Below are 4,928 nucleotides of genomic sequence, written 5' to 3'. Positions count from 1 at the left end.
AATAGTTCGGGGCAATTTCTGCCCAAATTTGCCTGAACGGGCAGGCTGCCCGTTCCACCATAGGCGGAAACGGGCAGCGCGTACTGCCCGTTCCATAGGTGGAACGGGCAGCGCGTACCACCCGTTCCATCGGTGGAACGGGTGGTGCATTGATAGGGGTCAAAAACCCCTATCTTTGGGCACGGTTTTAGGACGGGTTTTAGCGTTATTTAGTTAATAAGCGAGCAATTCTCGCATTTAAATGTTTCTGTGTGAGTTAGTTAGAAATTGGAAATGTTTTATTTACTTTTCGTTGTTTAGGCTCATTTTATGATCAATTTAGGCAAATATGGCCAAAATAGCATGCATATTATAATTCCGTTATCTTTTGAGGATAATTGATCCGTCAAAAGTCGCAACAAACGAAGCGTTTGCTCAAAATAAGCGATTGACGGGTCAATTTAGTCTTTGGACTAATGTTGTTTGGAGTTTATGTGCGCGTGCAGGTTAAAACATGATCAATTTCAGGCAAAAATCGTGTCTCGGGGACCCCCGGCAGTCGCTCGGTGAATTGAGCATCGGTGAGCAGCCCAGGCACTGCTCGGGCACTGCCCAGGCACTGCTCCTGCTCGTCGAGCAGGCCATGCCTGCTCGCCGAGCAGGCCCTCTGGAGGCCTGCTCGGCGAGCAGACCTGCGGGAATTGGTCAAAAAGACCAATTCCGCCCCCACGACACCACGATGGACCCCACGACTTCCTACCTGCATAAGGACACGAAATAGGTCAAGAAAAGGGCCCGAACCACGCCTATAAATAGGATTTTTCCAATGTAAATTAGTATCTTTTATCTTTTGTAATTTCTCAGCTTTTCATCTTGAGAAATCCTCTCCACCTCCTCCAAATCCATCAAACCTCCATTGAAGCCACCTCCGAAGCTCCGTTCACCGAGGATTGCTCAAGCTCCATCCTTAAGTCCTAGGAAGATGCCTGCATTGGTAGACAGGTTCCCTGAAAGGGACTTTTCTTCTTTTATATTCTGTCTAGCCTCTGATACATGTTATGAATCCTAGGCTCATTGTAACTTCGTGACAATATTTTCCATCTTTGATATATATTATAGTTTTGTTTCTTCAATTGATTTATTGCTTTAATCTTTGTCTTACGCTTTGTTTGATTGGTTTAACTTATTCGATAATCCCAAAATCAAGTTGGCACATATTGCGAGCTGAATCTGACCTAGTCAGTGCCTATAAGATTGACGACCCTATAGAAGATTAAGCCCAAATTGCTGAGCCTTAGAGCTAGTTTCGGCCTTACAAAGGAATCACGAACTAGGGACTTTAGGAGGATAGGTCGGGTTAATCGCCTCGGACACAAGTGACCTAGATTAGGTTTTAATTCCATCGTTTAAACAATCTATTTTCATTATCATCGTATCCCTTCATGTTCCTTCGGATAATTGCATTGGTAAAAGATCACTTAGGAGTAGTTTAACTTAATTAGGGGTAGAGTAACTTAGTTAGGCATAAAATAGCTTAGTTAGAATTAGATAACTTAGCTAGGAGTAGTATAATTCAACCTAGGAGTAGATTACTTAAGAAAAACAAACTCAAAACCCCCTAAGCCTAGATAACACCTGAAACCAAGTAGCTCGATACTTGTAGAAATAAATCATGTGGACGATAACCTGGACTTAACCAGAAATTTATTACTTGATAACGACGGGGTACACTTATCCCTTAGTGAGTCTTCACCGAAGGCGCATCACGCATACCACCCGTTCCATTGGTGGAACGGGTGGCGCACACTGCCCGTTCCTTAGGCCGAATGGGTAGTTCATTCGTTCGGCCTAAGGAACGGGCAGTATGCGCCACCCGTTCAGGCAAAAACCAACAAAAACAAAAATTCAAAATTGAAAAATAACGTTTTTAATAATCGTAATATTACCTCGTGTTCGAAATCATTATGTTCGGGAATGCTTGGATCCATTTTTGACAAATCCGGGATTTGTGCTCGGGAGAGAAAGGGAGAGATAGAGTTTTTTAGGTTTTGGAAGGAAAAAAATGAGAAGGGCAATATGGTCAAAAGGGTGCGGTGAATCGGAATTTGGGGGCGGTATATAACAGCCCACTAAAAATTAGGGGAGAAGGTCGATCCAATTCCAAAGAGAAACAGAAGCTGTAACCGGTAGAAAGGGTAGACAGTCACATCCGAATTCGTAACTAAATTAATTTGGATCGATGTGAAAATGTCATTCGAATCTGTAACCAAATAATTCTAATCGATGTGAAAACGTCATTAGAATTCAATACTAAACCCAATACCCAAAATCCACGAGTGCCTGGTTTATATCGACAATTCAAAGCAAAACGAATAGCAAACACATGATATCACAATAGTACCGATACGTCGGGCGGGGTAGGGTGAGACCACATCTCTTCCCTACACGTAACCGGAAAAACGAACCTGTGAATCTCTCCAATGACCATCCTTATCAAAACCAAACCGTACAGAGTCAATCCAAACAGATAGGGCGACCAATCACACCCGCATACACGTATTTCCAAGTGATGATTGGTGGCGACTTGAAACCTTAAAAACACGAGAAAGGCGGATCGAGCCGGCCACGCACCCCGACCTGCGTAAAAACCGGAAGCCAGGGTGCGACACATACCGTTGTTGTTCGAAAACATATATAACTACAAAGTATATATTTTTTTTTGGTACTTTTCCTTTTATTTTTTATCAACAAAATTTATGCAGATATTTAGCGGAGTATCCAAATTGAACTGGAACTGAATCTCCAAACTATAGACTGCTTTAAATCTTTGGCGCGATTAAATCTTGGAGATTTCGAATTGTGCCGAACCCTGCCTCTCAGGAAAGTTCAGCACAACTTAGTCCAAACTACAAGCAGAGATATGGCTCAATCCAAAGTGATGTCCTCATCTTCCTCACTCCCGATTAATGCTTCAAAAGGTGGCTGTATTTCTCTTTTATACTACTACTACTCTTTCCTCCAGCTTTCATTTTCCTTGCTTTCTTCTGATTTATTTGTTATTTTTTTCCTATTCAAGATCTGTTTCTGCACAGTCGCAGAGTATTATCTGTGAGGAAGTCAAGAATTTCGTTCGACGAGGTATTTGGGTTTGGAAGATTAGAATGTATGATCTTTCTTTTTCCTTTGTTTTTAACCTTAACCCATTTTTGGTTGTTGGGTTTGTAGTTCGGAGCGAAGCAGAGCCAGCTAAAAGGTGGTGCATTTATGGGTAGTAATCTCATTATTCGTCAATACTGTGAATCTAAAGGTTAGATTCTAGATCGATGTTTTAGTTTTCAATATTTGTTTTTAATTGGCTGTTATCTTCCTACCATGATTTTATTCTATTTTTTTTATATTACTTTCCTTCTGTCTAACTCCATTGAGTAGATGAGTGTGTCTGAAACACCCATCTTTCCCCTTTTTATCCTTGCCTCTTACAGCCATCCAAGCAGTTTTATCCAGCGATAGAGAAGTGGAAGTTTCTGAAGCTACAAAGAGTAAAGGATTGCGTGGCCAATTAAACAAGGTTCTTGGGTTTGTAGTTCGGGGCGAAGCAGAGCCAGCTAAAAGGTGGTGCATTTATAGATCTAATTTATGATTTTACAAACTTTTTTAAATCATACCGTTGTTGTTCGAAAACATATATAACTACAAAGTGTATATATATATATATATTTTTTTTTTTGGTACTTTTCCTTTTATTTTTTATCAACAAAATTTATGCAGATATTTAGCGGAGTACCCAAATTGAACTGGAACTGAATCTCCAAACTATATACTGCTTTAAATCGTTGGCGCGATTAAATCTTGGAGATTTCGAATTGTGCTGAACCCTGCTTCTCAGGAAAGTTCAGCACAACTTAGTCCAAACTACAAGCAGAGATATGGCTCAATCCAAAGTGATGTCCTCATCTTCCTCACTACCGATTCATGCTTCAAAATGTGGCTATATTTCTCTTTTATACTACTACTACTCTTTCCTCCCGCTTTCATTTTCCTTGCTTTCTTCTGATTTATTTGTTATTTTTTTTCCTATTCAAGATCTGTTTCTGCACAGTCGCAGAGTATTATCTGTGAGGAAGTTAAGAATTTCGCTCGACGAGGTATTTGGGTTTGGAAGATTAGAATGTATGATCTTTCTTTTTCCTTTGTTTTTAACCTTAATCCATTTTTGGTTGTTGGGTTTGTAGTTCGGGGCGAAGCAGAGCCAGCTAAAAGGTGGTGCATTTATGGGTAGTAATCACATTATTCGTCAATACTGTGAATCTAAAGGTTAGATTCTAGATCGATGTTTTAGTTTTCAATATTTGTTTTTAATTGGCTGTTATCTTCCTACCATGATTTTATTCTTTTTTTATATTACTTTCCTTCTGTCTAACTCCATTGAGTAGATGAGTGTGTCTGAAACAACCATCTTTCCCTTTTTTATCCTTGCCTCTTACAGCCATTCAAGCAGTTTTATCCAGCGATAGAGAAGTGGAAGTTTCTGAAGCTACAAAGAGTAAAGGATTGCGTGGCCAATTAAACAAGGTTGTTGGGTTTGTAATTCGGGGCGAAGCAGAGCCAGCTAAAAGGTGGTGCATTTATAGATCTAATTTATGATTTTACAAACTTTTTTTAAACCATACCGTTGTTGTTCGAAAACATATATAACTACAAAGTATATATATATATATTTTGGTACTTTTCCTTTTATTTTTTATCAACAAAATTTATGCAGATATTTAGCGGAGTATCCAAATTGAATTGGAGCTGAATCTCCAAACTATAGACTGCTTTAAATCTTTGGCGCGATTAAATCTTGGAGATTTCGAATTGTGCCGAACTCTGCCTCTCAGGAAAGTTCAGCACAACATAGTCCAAACTACAAGCAGAGATATGGCTCAATCCAAAGTGATGTCCTCATC

The 4,928-nt window shown here is 39.8% G+C and overlaps 1 long non-coding RNA gene across 1 annotated transcript; it reads left to right on the top strand.

Moving 5' to 3' along the window:
* Positions 1–3,088: 3,088 nt before the first annotated feature.
* On the top strand, positions 3,089–4,546 carry LOC136219254 (uncharacterized). Its single transcript, XR_010684102.1, has 3 exons — positions 3,089–3,117; positions 4,212–4,293; positions 4,466–4,546. It is a non-coding gene; the product is annotated as an uncharacterized lncRNA (long non-coding RNA).
* The last annotated feature ends 382 nt before the right edge of the window (positions 4,547–4,928 follow it).

This window comes from Euphorbia lathyris, chromosome 2 (genome assembly GCF_963576675.1).
Source record: "Euphorbia lathyris chromosome 2, ddEupLath1.1, whole genome shotgun sequence".
NCBI lineage: Eukaryota > Viridiplantae > Streptophyta > Magnoliopsida > Malpighiales > Euphorbiaceae > Euphorbia > Euphorbia lathyris.
Note: the sequence above shows the minus strand (reverse complement) of the source record. Positions and strands in the feature narration are given on the sequence as shown.